The sequence below is a fragment of the Rhipicephalus microplus genome, chromosome 9, assembly GCF_043290135.1.
Source record: "Rhipicephalus microplus isolate Deutch F79 chromosome 9, USDA_Rmic, whole genome shotgun sequence".
In the NCBI taxonomy this organism is placed as follows: Eukaryota; Metazoa; Arthropoda; class Arachnida; order Ixodida; family Ixodidae; genus Rhipicephalus; species Rhipicephalus microplus.
In genome coordinates, this window is record NC_134708.1 from 120,296,150 (window position 1) to 120,320,660 (window position 24,511).

At 41.7% G+C, this 24,511-nt stretch overlaps 1 protein-coding gene across 4 annotated transcripts in view; it reads right to left on the reverse strand.

Moving 5' to 3' along the window:
- Positions 1 to 3,864: 3,864 nt before the first annotated feature.
- The window catches only part of LOC142772135 (uncharacterized), a 94,635-nt gene continuing 73,988 nt past the window's right edge, over positions 3,865 to 24,511 (reverse strand). The window contains exons 3-4 of one of the 4 annotated variants that reach the window (XR_012886285.1): positions 4,505 to 18,509; positions 3,865 to 4,400 (exon numbers count right to left, since the gene is read on the reverse strand). The gene's annotated coding sequence lies outside the window, so the exon portion shown is untranslated. The other 3 variants (XR_012886283.1, XR_012886286.1, XR_012886287.1) reach the window with 3 other exon arrangements.

Below are 24,511 nucleotides of genomic sequence, written 5' to 3' on the forward strand. Positions count from 1 at the left end.
TAGTTGTGGCACGCCTGTTTCTGTGACAAATGTTTGAGAAAGAACGCTGTTCACTCGAACACGGAATGTCCAGTTTGACAAGTAGCTTTCGATTATGGTAAACATTCTGCCACACATGCCAAAGTGGGACAGATCTCTCAATATTCCAAAGCCCCATGTAGAATCATATGCCTTTTTGATATGAAGGAACACAAAAAATAAATATTGCTTGTGGACGAAAGCATCTCTTATCTGTGCCTCGATACGAACAAGGTGGTCAGTGGTGGATCTACCCTCTCAAAACCTGTACTGGAATCAGCGAGCAAATTGTTTGCTTCAAGGAAATGTACAAGTCGGCAGTTTACCTTTTAAAAAAAAAAAACTTGTAAGTGCAATAGGCCTATAGCTCGAAACAGAAGAAGGGTCCTTGCCGTGTTTCAAAATGGGAATGACAATAGCCTCTTTCCAGGAAGTAGGATTAGCACCAGAGAACCAGATAGCATTGTACAAGTAAAGTAAGGTTATTTGTGTTTCGATTGTTAGGTTTTTTTAACATTTCATACACCACTCGGTCAGAACATGGGACAGAATTACTGCAGGAGTTTAGTGATGTTTGGAGCTCAGCTAAGCTGAAAGCTTGGTTATATGCCTTGTATCTAGTACACTTAATTGTGTTCAAGTTTCTGCTTTTCTATTCTTGTTTTGTATTTTTGGAAAGCATCAGTATAGTGTGTTGAACTGTACACCCGTTCATGTTCACTGAGGAAGTTCGCCTGATCTTCCACGGTGTCACTCTGTGTGTTTACGAGTGGGAGTGAGTATACTTGTCTTCCTGCTACCCTACCAACCATGTTCCAGACTTTAGCCTCCTGTGTATATGAATTGATTCCTGACAAAAACTTCCACCAGTTTTTTCTTCTGGCCTGCCGACGCGTTCTCCTGCCTTCAGACTTCATTTTCCTAAAGCTGTCCCGATTTTCGGCTGTCGGTGAGTTCCAAAGCAACCTCCATGCTTTGTTTTGCTGTTTGCGCGCATTTCGGCTTTCAGAGTTCCACCACGGCACACGTCGTTTATCAGGGTGTCCATAAGGTAACAAGGTAGTTATAAAGTGGGAAAAATTGGTATTCAAGACTGCAGAGGTAAAACGGGGGCTTAGGCAGGGGTGTCCCCTGTCAGCCTTATTATTCATAATGTACCCACAAGGATTAGAGGCCAAATTAGAGGGAAGTGGACTTGGCTTCAACCTCTCTTTCGTCAAACAAGGAAAACTCATTGACCAGGCACTACCAGCTTTGATGCACGCAGATGATATAGTGCTAATGGCCGACAACAAGGAAGATTCGCAGAGATTGATGGACATCTGCGGTAATGAGGGAGATAGGCTAGATTTTAGATTCAGTAAGGAAAAATCAGCAGTCATGATTTTCAATGATAACGGAGGTAGTGAGCTTAGAATACAGGAGGTCATGCTAGAGATAACAGATAAATACAAATATCTGGGCGTATGGATAAGCAATGGGACCGAGTGCCTAAGGGAACACGAAATATACGTGACGACTAAAGGTAACAAGAATGTAGCAGTGATGAAAAATAGGGCACTGTGGAATTACAATAGGTATGATGTTGAGAGAGGAATATGGAAAGGGGTCATGGTTCCTGGGCTGACGTTCGGCAATGCGGTCTTGTGCATGAGATCAGAAGTTCAAGCAAGATTAGAAATTAAGCAACGTGGAATAGGTAGGCTTGCTTTAGGAGCTCACGGGAATACACCAAATCAGGGAGTAAAGGTGATATGGGATGGACATCATTTGAGGGCAGGGAAGCTAGCAGCAAGATAAAATTTGAGAAGCGATTGAGAGAAATGGGGGAGGAGCGTTGGGCTAGGAAGGTTTTCAGCTCCTTGTACATGAAGAATGTCGACACACAATGGAGGAAGCGAACCAGGAAATTGACTGGTAAATACTTAGAAAACAGCAGGTGGTCAAACCAAAAAGAACTATCGGTGAAGAAGAAAGTGAAGGAAACGGAGACTGACATGTGGAGAAATGACATGATTAAGAAGTCCGCACTAGAGATCTATCGACTTTTAAGCACGAAATTGCCAAGGAAAGGATCTATGATAATACTCGGGGTAGTTCTCTACTGTTTGAGGCCAGGACGGGAGTGTTGCGAACCAAGACATATTGGGCCAAATACGAAGGGGTAGACACAGTATGCAGTGCGTGTGGAGAGGAAGAAGAAACTGCCGAACACTTGATAATGTTCTGTAAAGGGCTTCACTATATAGTTCAAGATGATGGCGCAGAGTTTTTCAAAGCACTGGGGTTTAGGGACAGGGAGGGCAAAATAGACTTTAAGCGGGTAGACTTAACTAGAAGGAGGTTATCTGATTGGTGGCTAAAGTCAAGGCACGAGTGAAAATTAAACCCTTCACTGCAAAGTAGGAATCCTCAACCTCACTATTTAAAGGGAAAAAAAGATAAATCTAATGGTTAGTTCACTAAGTATTACGGCTAGGTGGCGTTAGCCGCCGCCCAATCTAAAAGGTACAGCCACGTCCATTCATCCATCCATCCATACTCGCCCGCTTGCCGTACGCGCGGCGCGCAGCGCCATTTTTCACCGGTGCTCGCAAGGGCGTGCCACAGAATTCAATGGAGGCAAGTTATTTGCAGCATCTTGCGCGCCACAGTAGTGCTAAAATTTTTCTAAAAAGTGATAATAAAACTAAGAGCACTAATGCAACCGTTTATTAAAAGACTAGCTTCTGCCAAAGGTCAAATTAGTCGGGCATGCTAATTAAATAAAAGATTTTATGGGGAGTTTCTTGATGCGGATGTTTTTCTTCCCCATAATAACATATTGTGCGCTTGCATCTGCTATAGTTCTGCTTGTGGCATGTCCGTCAGCGTTCGTATATATTTTTTTTTTGTGCTTGTGCGCCAGTATACGACATAGATACAGCGCCTTTGTGGATGGTGGATCGTTTAGCCATGTGTTCATCTACTCGGCATGGCAGTAGCCTTGCGCAGTGGTCTCCAAACTGGAGAAGGCCTTTGAGCAGTGTCAATAGGATTAAGTGTCACAAACAGTGACTCGTCTACCACAATAACAGAAACACATAATAAAGTGATCAATTAGTACTGTGTTTTGACGTTGTTGTCAGAGAAACTACATATACGATCGGGTTACCTGTGAGATGAGAAACTCTTTAAGGTAATCATGATCTGCGCGTCGATAACGACCAAAAAATTCTATCTGGACTAACTGATCTCGGTCAGAAGTACACATATGTGACACTGGTATAAAATGTAATATAGTCTCTTATTGGTGAATGAAAAACATGCAAGCGTGGCCAAAACAATTGCAGCCATGTTTTCCTAGAAAATGGCTCTGTTTCGCTATCACTGTGCCATAGCTTTTTTTTTTGTTGCGCCTCCGTGTTGTTTCCTTCTTTCGATGAACCGCATCTCTTTCATGATGTTTGCGTGTTAACCTCCCCACCGAAAAAATACAAAAAATAAATAAATGTTCTAACAGGAACAAGCACCAATTTGTGTCATCTCTATTCTTTCATTCATTCATTTTCTCCAACAAACGTTCTCGTAAACGATTCCTAAAAGTCACAAAAAGCGCAATCGAGAAGCTGTGTGATCCCACGTAATTGTTCGCAGCGAAAACAGACGCAGTAGCACATTTTGGACGATTGCCGAGGTGGGTGCGATATGATGAAGTTTGAGCTGAATATTTTTTATTTATTTATTTAGACATACTGCAGACCAGCGTTTTGGTCCGGGCAGGAGGGGCATGAGAAACATCAAGTGATTCGTTACAGCAAAAAAAAAAAAAAAAAAAGAAAAAGAAACACATATCTATATGCTCACATGTCCGCGAAACAGCACCAAAATTTATAACACATTTGCACACTCAACTCCAAGTAGATAACTTTACAGCGACATAGCAGATATTGCAGCCGAAAAAAATCTCATGAGGCAGTGAATTCCAGTCATCAACTGTTCTGGGAAAATAACTGTTTTGTAGGTTCTTGCAAATATGGGTGCCAAGGATCGATCACGTTTACGGTGGGTATTCCTAGCAGTGGCTGGCTGAATGAAACTTTCCCTGACATAACTTTGTATAAAAACGTTAATTGATTCAACTTTCTTTTTGTTGCTAACAAAGGAATTCAGCATATTGATGACAATTCCAGTTTGAAGCAACTCACAAATAGCTAAGAAAAAAGTCACAGCATATCCACGAGGCACATGATGACGAGTGAAGTGAAGCGTGCGGACGGACAGACGCATGGACGGACGGAGGCACGGATGCACGGAAGCATGAACAGACGATGGAGGCTTCCTCCCAATTGACTACTACGACGACGCAGGACATACGACCCACGGGGTAAGGAGCTTCGCACCTAAAAGACATGTATGTTGATGAGCAGGCCCAAACAATATTTCAAACGGATCTAGCATTCGGCGATTCTTTGATACGGGCAATAAGAAAAGTGTCTTAGCTCACAATGAAATAAAACTGTTCTTCAATCGAAGTTTCTTCGGCCGATGTTGTGCAGCCACTGCTGCTTGTGCAAGCCATCTCTTTTAGCCTGGGGTATAATAAAAAGTGCGTAATTATTTTCACTGTGGTTGTTGCAGTCATAGGCGCAACAGCACTGCATAGCGCCCACACAAAGCACAGAAAAGAAAATGCGCTACGTTCGTTACGCGGAGCGTCGGTGAAAAATGGCACGAGCAAAAAATAAGAACACAAGCAAAGCGCGAAATCCGGCCGCGAAGGAGACCAATCATCGTGCAGAAAAAGTGTCGGAGACCGGGAGGACGCGAAGGGGGGTGAGGAGGGAGAGAGCGTGGTGGCGAGTACAGTGAATGGCGGTATTTTTTCAAGATCAAGGGGCTTTATTCTCAAACAGTGTAGAGAGACATCTTCGCCTCATTGAGCGACAGCAGATTCGCCCATCATGAACCTTCACAGTGCTGGTGTCTGTCCTCTAAAGCTCACTTGACCGCATGCACCAACTATTTCGGCAATTTAGTTTTTCTAATTTTTGCTGTTAAAATTGCGAAGTGCTGATGCCGTCCTTGAATATGCTCGTACACTTTTTTCATGAGGTATATATTATCGCATTGTAGAATAGCTTTCCAGTGCAGATAGTATATGCCATCAAGCAATATATTTCAATGCACAATTAGGCACTGTGATAATTTTGCAGAGGATAGTGTTTCGCTGTATTTATCCGTCTGGTTACTGCGCAATAAATTGAAGGGACTGGTAGTTAGTATAAACCTTTCAGAAAACCAGAAAAAGAGAAGTTTATCAGGAAATTGGAATTACCAATCTTTTTATCTGAGTGAGAATCAAGTTTAGAAGCTTTCCAAAACATAGAAAACAATTTCAACAGCAATCTAGCACTACCCCCTCTTTCCATGGCGAGATTTTTCTTTTGGGACTTGGGTAAGATACCAGCAACATTGCAGGGTGCTAATAGCGACAGGCGATGAAGAGCAAGATTTTCATGCAGGCAAAGTGAGACGCATGTGTTTGCTGACACCTAAGTGGTTAACCAAGCTTTATTATCAGAAATTCACGACAGTAAAATACAGTTTCATAAGCACATCAGTGGCATGAATACATGATGCAACAGAAAAAATAGATGTAACTATGAGTATAATCAAGTGCTACAAGCATCCCACAAAGTAGAGACAAATCTGAGACAAATCCTGCCAGTGTTATGTTAAAAGCACCTTTACAGTAAATGCTCAGTTGAGAATTCAGGCCTCCATACTTACATTCACACTGAAGAATGCGAATATATACAGCTTTAGAGTAAATTTCCATGGAAAAGCTAACAAGTAAGTGCTCAACAAACATGGTCAGCAAGCACCGTTCACCACAGGAAATAACAGTATAAGTTAAATGACAAAAAGAAAATATAATTTCACACGAGTATGGTGAATGGTGCTTCTTAGTGAAATAAAAGCACTAGCTCCTTAAAAGGAGCACCCCCAGTTATTTGAACACTTGCACAATGATGCTCAATGACTACATTATACTATACTACAAGAGACAATGGCCAACAGAAAATGTCCCTCATGATTATGACACTTTGTAAGGCGACATTTGAGCACAGCTTTTCAGGCGTTTTGATTTTGGGGAATACAAGCTAGAGAACATCAGGGACACTCGAATGTGACAATAACTTTATGGCCAGGAATGGCAGAGTCCTCTTGGCAGCAATATTTCACTCAGTTGCACTTCTGTCAACAATACCAATAATGCCATGAAATAGGCACTTAAGAGCTGCACCCTTATTTATTAACACTTTGCCAAATGATAACTCCCAGAGTGCCATCATACAAACTTTTATTGTTTGTCCTACTATACCAGTGATGAAATCTGTCATGATTTGTCTTCTGAGCCATAATTAATGTGAACCTTTCTTGGTTTCAACTAAAGAGTCAAACTGGCAGAGCTTGCTACAAGTCATGAGCAGTGTGACGCTCTCTATGCTTCGAACATCATGGCGGCCACAAAGTTAGCTAAGTTAAATATATCCCATCACTGAAATATGGTGAAACTCCTGAAGTAATGCACGCCGTTGTGCCAGTCAATTCATTGATTTTGAAGACATGTTTGAGCAACGTGAAGAAGACAGCATGTTAGAAACATAGAATGCATGCACCCACAGAGAACTGCGCACGTACTGTACACGTGGTGTAGTCCTCTTCGCACAGTTTAAATTTGTATTTTAAGTTCCTGAACACAACAAATCTTGAAATATGTATGGCATCTCTGCTACTGCGAAACCCGAGGAAGTGCATAGCATAGGCGTCTGGCAATTCCTGTTCACATACAGCACGCACTGCTTGATTTACCGAACTCTGAACGATGCCAATGTTTGAGACAAACGTGCAGGGCTTCCCCAGCATTACCTTGTTAGGCAGATTGGCAGACTCAGCGTGCGACACGTGCACCACTTTTTGCAGCCCTTGATTGTTGACTTCCTGCTTGTTGCAACAAATGTTGTCAGCAGTGAGTCCTGTTAGGTCGTTTCTCCTTTGTCAGATGTACCAATGCGGCTACGTCCTCTCTTACTCAACCCCGAAGTCAGCCGCAAGTTTTTTAATTAATTATTCCAAATACTTCTTGGATATTTCTGCTATATTAGTTTGTAAATTGTTGATTCATGTCAACCTATTTTTGAGCATTGCTAGCCTTGTTATCGCCTTTATTAAGTGCATTATTCCGGGCGTGATCACACCACACAAGAAGCAGGGATGGATGACAAGCCGTAGAGTTAATATAACAGACTGCAGACAAAAAGCTGGGTAAGGATAGCTATAACTACCAAAGTGCTGACATCGTGAAACAGTGTCAATCTTTCCATTGTAATACTTCAGGGAAAAGCTAAATACAGCAGGTTAAAACACTCAAATTTTCGCAGTATACATGATAAACAAGCATGTTCACACATTATAAACGAATGGAAGTTGTGTCATGTTTCTAGTATCAACTACTTTTAGAAAAAATGCAATGGTCATTTATGCAATTTACTGTGCGTAGAAAGAAGTGTTCAGAGCTTTGCTTACTAAGTGGCACCACCATTCTTGAACTGCGTCAATATTTGAGGTCGACAGTGCGGCTGAAGCACCGGCTTGCTCGTGCGTTGTCTGAATCGTAGTGTCTCATCATTGACCGTGTTTTTTTTTGCTGCTGTAAGCCAACAACTTAACCTTACATGATAGTTTCTAAGTGCAAGGAAAAAGAGAGCCACAAAACAGTTAAAATGCCAAGGGTGATTGCAGCATGCACTGGAGGCAAGGCAGACCACACAAAAGCCGAGTATCTTTTCATCACACCAGCGCCCGAGGCATTATAGGTTCTAATGCATGCGCCCTATGGGGAGCTTCTCCTCTGAAGGCTGTATATTAACTCTATGTAACAAGCCAAGCCTCATGACAGAAGTGCAATGCACTTAGAACCAAAGTACCAAGCAATGCGACTTACCAATTTCAGCTGATAGCTGAAAAATGCTGAAAATGAAGCTGCCATGGGCAATTACATTTTTTGTGTGCTCCTTTTTTTTTTACTAGATGCATACATATATGAGTGGTGTAGCCAGGAGGGGGAAATCGAACACTTCCGCCCCTCTAAAACTTTTTGTGTATACGTATATGCACGTACATTAAGCATGATGACCCAAATTTCTCGCTGCAATACTAGTGCACACACGTAGGGGCCAGACGCCTTCCACCAGCCATCTAAGAAGTGTGTTATGGTCATGCACGTTTTTGAAAATTATAGCAGCCCAGGCTTTTCATGCTGTACTATATGAACTGTTAAAGTCAGATATGATTAGAATAAAAACTTTCTTTATTAGGTATAAAATTTCTGCTGTTTATCTACGTTTTGGTGCTGATTTTAAATATATAATCAATTTTATACTAAGTTGCACAGTCATCGTTTCGTACCACGAAAATGTGTAAAATATCTATTTGGACAGATTTTTTTTGGCCACTAATGTTTCACAATCATGGGCCATTATTGGCTCATATTACTACACGTAAACTAAAGAATGCAAATAACTATCAAGAAAGTGTGTATAATACATTTATATGAGAGTGAAAAATTGAAATGTGAGCAGTTATAAATGCTTAGCCCATACTAATGACATAAATTCATAATTTTCTCTAAACAATATTTTAAAGGAGTTGCACTTCTCACATGTTAAAAAATACATATTGAAAACATGAAGTACGAACTCATGAAGTTACCCGCAACTGCATCGTGAGAAAAACACATGTTAAACATTTTGACAATTAACTATCTATAGGTCCTGATAGATGCAGTTGTTATCTCCGCCGTCGCAGCAAGTTGGTCTGATATGAAGGTAGTGTCGGCACCTGCACTTCTAGGTTGGTATGTGGGGTTTAACGTCCCAAAACCACCATATCATTATGAGAAATGCCGTAGTGGAGGGCTCTGGAAATTTCCACCACCTGGGGTTCTTTAACGTGCCCCCAAATCTCTGCACTTTCTATATTGTGTCATTTCTTTCACTTACAAAGCGACTTCTTTAGGCAAAAAGTTGTGCTTTTTCTATTGTGCAATCTAAAAGAAAAATAAAGCAGCGTGCCTTTGAGGCTTCCTTTACACCGGTCAGGGTGGAGGTGCTGCGAGTGCGTGCGACATGAGGTGTCGATTGAGCGAGAAGCGGCCAGTGAATGCCCGACCACATTCGGGGCACGCGAAGGGCCGCTCACCCACGTGGCGCTTGAGGTGCGTAACAAGCGAGTTCTTGTGCGCAAACGCCACGGGGCAGAGGGAGCAGCGGAAGGGACGGGCGCCGGTGTGTGTGTGCATGTGCTCGTCCAGCACGTTCTTGCGCGAGAACGACTTGGGGCAGAGCACGCACCGGAAGGGCCGCTCCCCCGTGTGCGTGCGCACGTGCACCACCATGTTCCACTTGTGCCGCGTGGTGTACTTGCAGCAGTCGCAGTGGAACGTCTCACCCTGTGCGTGGAACGGACGCCTGACGCCTGCCACCGCAGTGCCTGCACACGAGACGAGGCGACAGCAATCATGCAGGGCACCGAAAGCAAAGCAACGTCAACAAAGACTGTGCTGAGACTGAACTGCATTACAAATAAGTTGCCCTACACATAGGCATGCCTTCATTGCACCCGAAATTGTTATAAATACGTTACGAGCCAATGGTAGCTATAAACACACGAGCAACCTTTTTGCATCAGATGATTTGTGCTAACCAATTTGAGCTTAGACAACGGGGTGCCTTCTCTTTTAACCATTAAATGGCGCTTTACAAAGCAATGCAGCAAGGCACTGCACCAAGCCTTAAGCTCTCTGTTAAAACGTGCATCACGGGACAAAGCAGCGACTTCTAAATTATGCTCACAGTGACAATGCCTGAAGCATACTAAGCCATTTTAAGGAAGGTTGAACGAAACAAAGGCGGCGTATAAAACAGCAGTGCTACCAATATCAATGGTCACTCACTGCTTTTACTGTCTACCTTAAATTTGAGCGGACAGATTCTTTCACATTGTTCACGGAGCTCTTTGATGAAACCTAACTTTTTAATTACTACCAATCACCTTTTTTTCTAATCTTCTCAAGCTCCAGAAAGACCTAAATTGCAACAAGAAGACCTTTTTTGTTTAAACTACTCACAATGGTAACTGTTCTACCCTCCCAAAAAAAAAGAAAAGCTTGCATAGTCTCAAAAATAAATTAACAGCCACAGTGTACTCCGCATGTGTGTGCCAAATTCACTTGGTGCTCTTTCAGCTACAGACATAAAACTTCTTCATGTCATACTAGGTATGAGCAGCATCCCCTTTTTCCCTTTGCCATTTGCACAACATCAACCATACAATGTTTCATTTTCCACAGTAGGTGTAGTGGGCTGTAACAGGCACTTTGTGATGTGCGCAAATGTCGGAAAGGAAAACTTAACGGATGATGTCATGTTTTCAGTGGTGTGTAGTTGTATTGCCCCATTCCACAACCTACATGCCTTGCCATGGCCTGGAAACACCAGCGTTCTGTGCTCAGTTTGCTATCATGATGAAAAAACACACATGAAGACAAGAACTGGGTCAAAAAGAAATTGGGACAGGCACTAGTAAACCTATCCTTCATCTTCATGAGGGGTCAAGAAATGGGTCAAAGAGAAATTGGGACAGGCACTAGTAAACCTATCCTTCATCTTCATGAGGGGTTTTTCTTGTTATGAATTTGAAAAAATTTTCCACTTGAACTCAATTTTGACTACACAATTGATTTTTCACTCCAAATGGGCACAGGTGTAAATCTGTCGATTCACTGCAAGGTGTGTGGTTGCATCCCTCACTTCAACAAATTTTTCGTCACACCAAAACAGTGTGAAGTTATTGAAGCATTTTCAATCCACACACTTAGTCCTGATAAGAGTGTCAGTGCACTACCCGTGTTTCTGGTCGACAAAGAACTTCAATTTCGCTATGACAATTCTAGCTCATAGTGACAGGGGGCCTTTCAGATTGCCGAGTGCATGCATGCTCACATCTGTTGCTAGTTCGTGTTTTCATTGAAATTAAAATCCGTTGATAGCCCAGCTTCTTTTCTGTTCTAGTCTCGATCCCTTCTGCGTTCTCCTGATGCTGCTGGCATTCCCTGGCTGTGATTAACAATTCGCCCAACAGGCTGCCCTAATGAACAGTTGCCATCCAACCACAATCTCCTTTTGCACAATTAAAACACTGAACGATTCATATCTTTGAAGAATTGTTCCATCACACTAGTAGCATGACACTACGAGACCTATTACGGAGGCCTTAGAAAAGTGCTTAGAAGATCATATGTTAAGCGGCTCGAATCTGTCAGAAAAATAATATCTTTACTGGTATCTTTTCCTTGTCACATTAAAAAATTTCACAACCGTATAATGCCAATGCCAATTACTAATTGATACACATTATATCAAAAGTTGACAATGTATTTACTTAACCTTGTTCACTTAGTCAAGCTTCTATTGCTTCATTGCTTTCACTCCTTTGGCTTGAAAAGACATGCATGACCAGTTCACTTCGAATGGACCACAGTGGAAGTCCAAAGTAAAATGGCTAAGTGACGCAGAACTTTTATGCAAAGAAATCTGCAATGAACATTTTGATGGCAACCAGTTTTAGTAGTCTCTTTTTTGACCCAAGGACTGTCACATCAGATTCAGATAAAAGTGATTGGTCATGAAAATAAAAGTTGGAGTCCTTCACAGAGCCTTGGTGAATATATTTGAAGAGGGAACTCAACAGGCTTCTTTAAAGGGGCCTTAGTGCTAGGCAGCGAGGCAACCTTCCACTGCTGAGCCCACATAGACGGTGCATTGCTTCTCTTCGCCCAATCATATCTTACTGCCACTGACATCAAAATATTCACTTGAAAGCGTTATTTTAATCCTCAAGCCACACAAAATCTGCACACCGAGCACACATGTACTTGAATGCCGTCACAGTACATTATACTGTGCAATTCACTCATCTTTTCTTAGATAACATTCCTGCAGAGCCAAAAGAAGAGCTGCCTCATATAATCTTACCACTTGCTAAATGATTAATCAGTTTTAGTCTAGTATGCTCACTCATACTTTGAGAAACACAAAGAGGAGGGGGTAGTCTAAAGCTATCTACTATATTTTTGCAAAATAAAAGGGCAAACTGTTCTGAAAAGCTTCACGCAAGCAAATGAGTAAATGCACAAAAACCTGCATGCTTTTCAATATATGTAGACCTATCACTTCACACTGCATTCGTCGAATTGCAGAGAGCTGAACTATACGGTTCGTATTAGTTCTGAAAAATACAAGGCGTGCAAACAGAAGAGGGTGGTGTCCTGCCTTCCCCCTGTCTCTTTTAAAAAACATTGAACAAGGACCCGTACATAAGATTAGACAAAGGACATGCATGTCACAACTATAAAGGCCTAAAACAGACGGCAAGAACAAGCAGAGAAAAGGAAAGAGATGCATGGCACACTAGACCAAACACAACAGGCGATTTTTCAGAAGAAAGAACAACCAATGGGGGAATAACACAGGACAGGCAAACAAACATGGACACAGCAAAGCAAAACAAGAAGCGGCAAAACGGGGTGCAACATAATGCTGACTGCACAACCACTAGACAGAGCAAGTGAGCACAAACTATGACAGAGGATGATGAAACAAGCAGCAGACACTTCAGACAACCACAAAAGGAGGGGAGGGCATCTTGACAAGAAAGAGACCACACTGCTGTTTCATGTTCACACCTCAGACACATCGGCAGAGGCTGCAACAAACATCACCAGAATGAGAAGCCTCCAAGAACAAGAGGTACTTTAGGGGCAAGATAACTCAAACTTGTTCTCAAGTGGCTGCCCTGTGTTGAGCGAGTGATGTGACAGTTCTGGCTGTTGACAGCTCATCAACAGAGAATCCCGCAGGGAAGCCACGCGGATCTTGGATGCACTTTTATTTACACTGAAAGATGATGTTCACAGGGATGACTTTAGCTGCACAATGCAACTACGACAGAAGTGTTCACAGCTTAGCAACCACGAAGAAATAAACAGCAACCCGTATGTTGCACACTTGTCACTAAGCCTGCACAGTGAAGTGGCCCTATAACATTGGATTCTACACAAAAATGCTTTCATGTGTCTCACGTTTATCTATAACACATAAACATTGGGCAAGCTGTGACTTGACTTTATTAAACCTCATACAAAAATTTTAATCTTGTGCTTTACAACTGTGTAACTAACACCTGATGAAAGCTATGTTAGCATTTTAACAATATGAAGACATTGCACTTTACCATGAAACTAAAGATAAAACCACAAAGTGCCTGAACACATCAATAATGACAGGTCATAATTTAGGCCGTTTTTCACTCAAAACCAAGAAGAAAAATCGTGCTTCTGAGCAAAACAAACACAAGTGCTTCATGAGAAGTGGATCTCAACACAAGGAGAAATCATAAACCACAGCAAAGATAACACCGTGCGCCTGCATTTTACACTACCCCTGCAAAGTTCAGTGAAATACTTTCGAATTTCTAATTATTGAATGCAGTGTGAATTCTTTGGGGACAGGAGCTCACAACTATTAGTATGTGAAACACAGTAAGTACATTAGTCAGTCACTACCTGTGCAGGATACAGTGAAATGAACACAATAGTGCACAGTGCTTAAGTAAATGAATTTCCTGAGTTAGACTCAGCCACAAAAGTATCCCAGGCACGATGCTTCATTCAGCCTCCCTCACAACTGAACAAACGTGACCAAAGCCTGTACAGCGACCAGCCAAGACTGCCTGTGCACGCAGTTTGCACAAACAAGAATGTGACATCGGTGGCCTGCGAAATGGGAGGTAGCAACATCATTTTCAGCATTCATCATTTCCATATTGTCGGCCTGAAGTGAGCTATGAATGAGCATGGGCTCTTTTAACCGACATGTGAAACAGCAAAATTGCATACAGAGAAGTTTAAGAGTTAAATGCTCCAGAATATGAGAGTGAGAGCAACCACAGTGCACCAGATGAATTGCAAGAAGGTTACGAGGACGACACGGCTTTTGAAAAGCTCCATTGGTAGTTTCATGGGAACATGGACAACAGAAAAAAGAAGGCTGTCGCTATATACACATCAGTAGAGCCAATTTTCTTTCTTATCATGCCCCTCTAAACATGTCTTGACAGCAACACGGTCAGCAGTCCTTTTGGTCCTGAGAAATGCATTGATAAAATAGCCATGCCTGACCAAAGCATGGCCTACGATAGTAAGCCAAGCTTCACTTCAATTTATTTTAAGATGACAGAAGAGTTAAGTGAAAGTGTTCTTGATTTTCATGCCCAAACAGCACAACCTCTTGCAACATAGATTTTGCAATTTCATGCCAGAGTGCCGGTCTCCCGGAAGAAATATCGCAAAGGTTGCATAATATAGAAATTCGCTGGCACACGAACAATGCCATTTCTGCTTTTCTGACTATAACTGGTTGTCTAACAAAAGAAAAAATGAACAGAGCTTAAGGTACGGGGACAAGAAAGAACGACACATGATGCGCCACTCGGAACAATTTTTGCTGCGGCAAGGCAAAAAGAAAAGCACAAAAGCAGTTGTTGAAGCTCACGCAACAGTCAGTACAGGCGTTGTGTGCATCAGCACCGCTTTGTTATCCCTTAACAAGAAGAAAACTGGCATTTCAAGTTCCCGTGTACCTAGTTTCTTGTATTTTGTTAACAACTAGTTCATCGTAGTGAGTTTATGGTAGTTCATCTGTTTTCAAACTGATCAATTACGTTGTTTCATGACGATGGGATTTAAACATGTGACAGGAGGCTGCTTTATTGTATATTGCCTGGCCACAATAAAAATTGTTGCAAGGAGCACGTCGTGTGTCGTTCTTTCTTGTCCCTGTCTTTTAAGCACTGTTTTTTTTTTCTTTTCATTATGCAGTACCCAAAAGCCCACTTTCATTCACTTTTGTAATTGTCTAGACTGATTCGAAGTTCCCAACTGTATCATGCCACCATTTCTAATTGTTCATGTGCCCATTTTACGAATTACAAATTGCTCACATTAGACGCACTGCTTACAAACACATCAATGGCACTCTCACACATGGGAACACATGTACGTGCAAAAATACATGGAACACTGTGATCAGCTGACTACGTAACACCATCCCTAAAGTGAAGAAAACAAAAGTACATCAAATTTCACACAAAAAAAGCATTTCCAGTTCCCTCCCCTTCAGCGTGCTCATGTGAATACACTCAAACTTTGTTAATACAATGTTGAATCTGATGCAAAAATAAGTTTGTTATATCCCAAAAATTAGTTTTAAAGGTTTATTCCCGCTGCTTCATCGATTGCAAGATTATTTTTCATTTACTTCACTATAACCATCATTTTGTTATATCTGGGTTGCATTATATCGAGGCTTGAGCATAATTAGAAAATAAACAACAGAACAGCGTAAATGGCTAAATGTTATACGAGCCCCAAGCACTTTATATAGTGAGCCACATAACACCCAATCAAGGTGTCACTTGTGTAAATATTCATGAAGCAAGTACCATAAAATAAATTAGTATTAGCTTCAAGTGTAGTCACTGAAAGGAACTGTCATGTACCGCTGGCTGTGCATTCTTTTCCCACATGCTATTCTATCCAGAGATCCAACTGCGACAATATTCGCAGCTTTGTATATACAGTGGGGCTATAAAGCTGATTCTTCTATTATAAACTGATGCTAGACTAGAATGAGCATTTATTGAAAACAAGTTGGAATGTACAAGAACAAAAAAAAAAACCTTTGAAAACCTAAAGTCTTGCAGAGAACAAGAAATGGTAAAATTTTTGTGTACATACAATTCGAAAGTGCCTTTACACATTATTTCCATTGTGTCTCTTTGAGCATACCGATTACTTAGTAAACTTACTTGGCATATTTGCTGACACGCATAGCTCTTGATATACCTCTGACATTTCACTTTTTTTTTCACAAATCTTGACCATACTCTTGTATGCATGACCACGAATCTAGTACACATGCTGCCACCTAAAATGACAGTAAGAATGTTCTGTTCTGTTCAAGCCTTGAGAAAAACAAGTCCACTCGTCGAAACGTTGGCTCGACGAAACCCCTGTTTACGCATTTCATATGGTAAGAATGTTTGACATTCGGCCATGTTCGGCGTGTGTTTTGCAGGAACTCAACATTTCCCCAGTTGCAATGATTTTTCTGCTATGTTGTTGGTTTGTCCAATTGTTGCATAGGCTCACTATGCTCAGTAACTTTCCTCTGTGAAACAAGTGGGCCCCTTGATTGCAGCACATCTTTTTCTTCAAGTTTTGCAATACTCCCTAGTTCTGTAACTTGTGAATTTACTTTCTGTCTTCATCCTTTTTTTTTGTTCACTCCTCCAAAACAAGTAGATGCACATAGTCACTCAGTTAATAGTAGCTGTTGGCCTGTGTGCCCTCTATGTACATTTATGTTTTTGTATAAATAGTTATACTTATCTCCCTTTTCTTTGTGTATGTGTGCACTTCTGTACCATTCTCGTCATTGTGTTACAGAAAGTTCAGGGGCGGCTCTGAGTAGCAGAATGGTCATGGCGAACCAGCTTCAAGTAAAGATTCAGCATTAGTTCATCTTGCACTAATACATGCAACATTGCGGATGTTTTTGACAGTGTGCAGCCCAGCACCTCTACCCCCTCATTTTTCATGCTCGACAGCATTGGGCGTATTATCCAAAGGTCGCAGGTCCTGCTGGTGGCAAGTAATCTTTTCATCCATTTCTCTTTGTTCACATTAACATTACAATTACTTCCAATAACATTCCTTGTACTTTTCGTGGCATTATTGTCTGTTACTTCTCCTTAATCCTCTGTTTAACAAACAAAACAAGCTCTTAAATTTATACTTACCATACTTAGAAAAAGTCATTTGATCAAGACAGCTGTGAGGAAGCACCCATATGAGCGCTATGATTTCCCCAATGTCCGAAAAACTACGCAAATGTTTTGAAATGCATTACAATTCTGAGTTCTGCGAAATGTTCTGACACTATGCAACAAGGTGCGTTTTTCCTTAGCTTTTCTGAAGTGCCATGCTGAAGCCTTGACTGCCCGACTGTCAATGCAGACTGCTGGCTGTGACCATGACGATTACGAATGATGTGTGTTTTTGCCCTTTTTACTGGTGTTTGTTTCTGGTCAAGGGGCCACGACGGGGCCTAAACTTACTTGCATACCCAACTGCATACAACTAATTCCATGGTCTGCATTCTCACACTAGCAGTGGTCACACGATACTGTAATTTTGAAAAGGCATTCAATCACGTGCTCTCGTATCTATCTGTTGCTGACCACACCCAGCCCTACTTGCATGCTAATTTATTATACAGGCTTTAGTGAAGCTTGAAAGGGCAGAGCTGTGTGTGCACCATTTGACTTGCAACATTTGAGTACGCTGAAATAGAACAAAGTGATCTCCACGAAATTCACATGAAAACTGGATATAGCAACACATGCAAATGCTGACAGAATTCAATCAGATGACAGCATTTTCATACAGATAAACCATTGAAGTTACACAGCACACACAAGACTGATGCCGATTTCATGGGCTGAAAAATCATCATTGCCTTGTGACTTTTTCACATTTATGCACACTGTAATTGTGCCCGAGATAACAACAAACAAACGCGTTGGTGGCATACAAAAGAGGCCAGTTATTTTAAAAATACGGATTTGACATGTGCTTGCTTTTTCTCAGAGAAATCTGCCAGTTACAGACGTCGCTGCTGCAAGTTTTTGTCGAGCTAGTGGGTCTTTTTTAAACAAGAGAGGACAAAAAAGAAGCTTCAAAGCGGCGTCAACTATCGGAAAAGGGGCCCCAGTTCCTTGCTACAAATTTCAACATCAGCTGCCAACTAAGTCAGCAGAAATTAAATTCACTCTTATTTTTAATGCAATGCATATGCCAGATTTCATGATCAATTTGCATTGCGGCCCGTTACAATGCTTAATTCCAGAGAAATGTGAACACTGCAGCAGCATGCCTGGATTGCGACAACAGTTTCACAGGCGTCACATAATCTCACTCATTCACACAGCAAGCTCAACCTGATGAGGCTGAGGGCCACCTTGCAGGGAGCACCCACAGTTCAGCTAGAGAAGAGAACACAAGGCGGCACGTGTCACCCCTCCAACGAGAGTGTCTGTGGAGGTTCCTCAAAGGAGGGGTGGTGGCCGCTCTCCCGTGTGCTGCCGCAGGTGGGTCTCCAGGTGGGTCTTCTGCACAAAGCGCTTGGGGCAGTTGGGACACTGGAAGGGACGATCACCCGTGTGTATGCGTTCGTGACGCTGAAGCAGCGAGTGGTAGAGTGCCGTGTAGCTGCAGAAGCGACACTGCCGCATGCGACTCCGAATCGATGACAGTTGCACCATCCCTGCGTGAGAGGCATTGGGAAATGCTCACGTGACATAACCTTATTTCTAGCATGAGCACTAGTCAAGTGCAAAAGTTCACTCTTCGGTTTACCATCAATATCGAGGAAGCCAAGCACTTACAAGCAAGGACACATTTTTTATGGCAACTTATTGAAAAACTACTCAACAAGCGAGGTGCACACAACCTGTACACACATTCCATGCTTTAAAATATGTAGAAACTGCACTGAGAACTGAAAAGCACAATAATTACTGAATGAACCACTTGGCATTTCAGCCTTGAATGTTTTTGTGGTAAGCCAGAAGTAGGACATGGCACAAATGCTTGCAGTCTTCTTACAAACTGGTTATACAAACTGCAACTCATGTATAAACAGATGCAGGAAAAACAAGATGCACCAACGATGCAAATGCACTGCCACTGCAGTGCTCTCAACAACAAACAGCTTGACACTAAACAGCACTGACTGTAATTCTGTAATTTTGGCACATGCTCCTATAGTCCATATGCCTGTGCTCCCAGGTCCTGGATTCGCAGCAACACCCTGGTAGTTCCATGTAGGCTGCTTTCACACACAGCCACTCATGCACAACAAAGCTCTTTTGCTGTAGAGAAGACAGCTAGTCCAAATTATTCCCACACCACTATCCTGCCTTATTCAACACTTAGATCTGAATGTAGAACACGCAACTAACTGTTCCGTCCGGCAGCAAACTGCCCTACTGTTCTGTACTGTCTACTGCTAAAGAGAACACTCAAATGTGCACCATAAATATTGCTGGCCCTCTAACAGCAAGTGGTTATGAAAACAACATGAATGGACGAAACTAGCCTGCCAAGAGGAGTCAGAACTTTCAACTACCAGGAGCCGCTTGCATTTATAAGCTTCTATGCTTCCGTAAGATAGCGAAATCTGAATGTGCTGTGCAGTCAGGAGTTCCCTTTAACGTTTGACGTGTCTGTACATTAAAAAACTTCCCAGGGTTTACAAATGACACACATTTGGCAATAATATTGGCATCGTCTGCAAAACGTGCTTAGTGTAGAAACTCATAATTTCTGAAATAACACTAGAAAGTTTTATGCCACACCGAACTATAGACAACATGCACCTAAGGTGTTTCTTTTTGATCTGTACAGGTTTTGTGCTTACAAATGCCAGCAGCGAGAGGTGTACTTGTGCTTTACAGCATTACATGCCATGGGTAAATTGGTGTAACGGATGCCATGTTGCCATTGTGCTGTCTTGAGAACATCATAACCTGCTTCTTTTTTTGTTTCACTTTTACAAGCCCACAATCACTCAAGTGCAGACCATGAGAATTTCATCACAACTTCATGAAAGGCCTTTCAGGGCTGTCCCCGTGCATGTACCCCCCCAGGGAACAAATCCTAAGTGGTCATAGCTAGCAACAAAGCATGACAGCAACAGAGCATTCCAATAGAATAAGAACGGATTTTTACAAATTACACTCTGGCCAATGTTGTTAGCGCAGAGAGTTGTGAAGATTGAAATAAAGGCTCCTTCACAGCGAAAGTGGAGCGGTAAAGAGGGCTTCTTGAAGCGGCGAGGCAGTGGGTGCGCACCCTGTTCGGAAAACACGCCTCCTTTGGCTGTCCGCACAGCTAAGAAGGCGTACATGGCAACGCTGCTCTTAAAGATACATTATTACCACCACGGTGCCATCACTACAAGGCATTCCGATTGGCTGCGGCAAAGCGTCAAGCTTCAGCGGGTGGCGAAAATCCACCACCCAAGCAATCCTGCTCGCCACCTTGTTTTCTCTCTACTTTTGCCACCTAGAGAAGAGATGGCGTGACCAAAGCGGGAAGCGCTTTGGCTATGCCACCTTCGGTGTGGACAATCTTTGAGAGCAGCGCAGTGGTGCTAAGTGTCAAGAGTACTGTATTTAGTCCGTGCCTTTGCAAGTCCCTCTTCTTTTAAAAGTCTCTAAATACTAAGGACATGTCTTTGGCAGACAATAGTCCCGAACATTGAGAGCATGAGGACACTTTCTTCGAAGTTCCAAATTGACAAAAATGGCAAATGCATTGAAGAGAATTGCCATCACACAAGCAGGTGAGTCTTTGTATAATATCTATTGCAACATCCACCATCACAAAAAAAAATTGTGGTTTAGAACTGGGATGTGCAGATGGTCTCAAACATAAAGTGCACTCTGCTTTGCATTCACATGAACAACAGCCACTGCTGCTAAACACAAGGGATATTTCACGGTTCCAAACCTGTGCACATAATAAATAGCACTGAATATAACGTGGCCCGTGTCACACAAATACAGGAGTTTTAAACACTGTCCTACTGATATTCTATTGACTCAATGGTCGAGTGCAGGCTGCTACACAGATCGTTCTGAAGGCCGTCAAGTCAATAGTTTACTGAGTATACGGCTCCCTTCACGACTCTCATAAAAAAACTGAAATAGCCACTGAACAATCAAAGCAGAAACAGCATCTCCAATTCACAGTGTGCTTGTACACACAATTTGGAACAGTGAATCTAACCAGTATGTTTGAAAAGCAGAATATGCGAGAGTTGTCAATTATTCATAAGTATTTTTGCCACTTGAAATGTGTAAACTGTCCATACATTCAACAATGTGATTGCTTTCATCGCACCACCTCCTGTGTCGCTCGCCACAGTTTCATGCTCAACAACTCGAAAGCGAAACACTCACTTATAACTAAGAATGAATAAACAATTTATTGAAATATTTAAACATTAGCAGATATATTTGAGTTTTAAGTGAATTTATATGATTTAACTTTCAGTGACATAGGCAGAAAAATATGGACCTAAAGAACCACACTATTTTTGTGGGAAACATGCCTGAACCACTTGCCAGCCTTTAAAACTCCATTTACTGACAACTCCCTTGAATATACAGAGTTTCGCCAATTCAATGGTTTTCCAAAACGGCCTGTGCGGCACAGCTAAAGTAGGTTGCTTAACCATGGCTTTGAACTGCATGATGTGTGCAAACAGAGAGACAACCAAACACTAGATAACATTATGCATGCATCCTTCACCTTTTTTCATTAGAAGATGTGAAGGATTTTCCGAAAGTCTCTCAAGTTTATGCTATATCACTCCAAGGCGCTCAATTTAACAATTAAAGAAACGGATGAGTACGTTGTTTTGTGCAAGTTTTAGTAACTAAATGTATTCAAGGTGTAACTATTACGAAGTCAGTCATGTTTCATTTTCAGGTAAAAAAAGAATCACAGTCCCGAAATGCATGTGCAACTTGTTATCAATTCTATTCACTTTGAGCAAACAAAGATCACTTTTTTCATAATTTTATTCAAGAGATGAGGTGCGTTGAATGGGCCATCAAACAATGTGGTGCCTTTACAATGTGAGTGGCTGTAGTCATGGGCTGGCCATTATGTTAAATGACCAGGTGGAGGTTCAGTTGAATGAATGTACAATGTAATTTGCTCTTTCTTCTTCACTAGTTGGCAGAGCATACAGAAATAAGTCACGTTCACATATAGGGCCTGAAACTGTTAATATTCACTCAACACACAATATTCATTAAACAGCCATAGCGAGTGAAAATGCAAAGTCTACATGCCTAATGTGCACTGTGGACGTTAGGCAGCAATGCAACAATAGATTTTTTTACAATAGTGACACAATGCATTAAACACTGGTTAAGAAACCATGTTTTTGCACAAAAGCTGAGCCCCGCTGCATCCACAAGTGCTTGACAAAGCTTGAGGATGTGCCCGCTTTTTGCTGCAGACCACAATTCCATTTGCGAATTCTCCTGTAAGAAAATCGAAAACCATCAAAAATCAAGGGCGCTCGCACAGTCGCTGGTGTCTAATATGTACACAAACTTGCGCTACACATAGGCATAAAAATCAAGAACACAAGTGAGGCATCACTATTCTGAGTCAACCAACTAGTTGGAATAAGTTCACCTTAGCAATTTTTAATAATAATTGCTGGGGTTTAGCATCCCGAAACCACCATATGATTATCAGAGACACCATAGTGGACGACTCCGGAAATTTCGACCATTTGAGGTTCTTTACCAATCCCTAAAATCTAGGCCCACGGACTTGAAGCATTTTGGCCTCCTTCGAATATGTGGCTGCCACGACTGGGATTCGATCCCACAACCTGCGGGTCAGCAGCCTTCACCGCTAGACCACTGAGGCGGGTTCCTTTGCCATTTTTGTACACAAAAGCACACAGACAAAGAACTGCAAAAAAAGGAAGTGCACGAACTTCTCTTGCATTTCTTTATCCATAAAAAAGAAAAATGACAGGAAAATGACAGCTCGTGATGAAAAGATCCATAAACGGGGCGAATTGTCGATATTTACTACTTGGTATATTCAATGTCGAAATTGATCACAGCACAAGGGAAGACACAGGACGTGTCTTGTCCCATGTTTTCTCTTGTGCTGCATCACTCTTGAAACGTAAACAAGGGCTGTGTGCTCCAGGCAACATTCAAACAAGTCTTCTCGTGGTCTTGAAACAGAAAAGTTCACTAGTCAGAGCGTCAGCTCAGGCACACAACTCCCTACTAAAGTACAAAAAGACGCCTACCATCAAGGAGAGAACAGAGAGGGCGTCACTGGCAACTAACTTTATTCTCAAAACATCAGCAACGTATATTCGTTGAAGCAATCATGTGCGGGCACATCAGCGCACATGCTTGTCAGAAACATGCAATAAGGTTGACAAAATAATGACAAAAAGAAGCCTCTAAGTGAAAAAAAAAAAAAAAAGGATTAGAAGAAACTAAATTCACCACCATGCAAAGTAACAGATGCAGCACTAACACAGAGGTAGCTTTCAGACGCTACCTATGAAGAACTTTCCGTAAATGTGTCAAATCACTAGAACATTACTTAAAGACACCCTGTATTCTATTTTTAAAAAAACATAGGGGTAATTATTCAGTTTTATAAGTCTTATAGCAACTCATTATAACTAAACTATAATTAAATACCTCTTTATTCTGAAGTCATGAATGCTTACTTCTGGCATAAACGGAATAAAGTCTCAGGCTAGGAATATAATGCAAATTCATTTTCGGTTATGTCAGTCTTAAGCAAAAAAACATTCTGCTGCTCACATTGTTCCCAGGAAGCAACATGTCGCATGGCACTTAGAACGTGGTAGTGTTTCCAAAGTCATATACCCTGCAAAATGATGTTAAATGAAGACAAATTTATTGTGCACGATGTTAAATTAATCCAAAGTACGATATATCTTGCTTTTTCTTAGCCTCTACTTGATGCAAATACCAAAAACGAGTGGTGTGCACAGTTATGTACTTAGCGTCTAGAAGAGTTAATCTAGTACGCTTCCATGATTTCACACGGTAAAGTATCATCACTCTTTTCAAGACTGGATACACTGGAAAACCCAGGCTCCCACTTGCAGGAACCACAGTGCACAGGAAAATGTGCCAAAAGTATACTTTTCACAGAAAGCGCATGTTCCCTAATTTCGTCCTTTATTCACCAACCTGTTTGGCCGATATATCGCAACTGAGTGGGACGTCGTACACCATGCCAACCGGGCAGGCGACATACAGCCTTGCATACCTCTTCCCACACAGGGATAGCTTCGGTACTGTAGAAATTCGTGGGCACAGGCAGGTGTACATTGCAAGTGCGAGCCTGGGTTTTCCAGTGTATCCATTCTTGGAAAGAGTAATGATACCTGACCGCGTGAAATCATGGAAGCAAACTACATTAAAAAGAACAAAGATATGTGTGTTAGTGATGCATCTGTTGCTCTGCATGATGGTGAACTCAACTTCTTGGAATATTTTTTCATTCAGTGGCTCTTTTGTTACTTTTGTCAATCTTATTGTGCGTTTCTGGCGAGCATACCAGGCGATGTGCGCGCAGAATGTTGCTAAAGTTATATATGTTGCTAATATTGTGAGAATAATGATATTTCCGAGAAACGCCCTTTCATTTCTGTCTTTAATATTACTTCCTTGA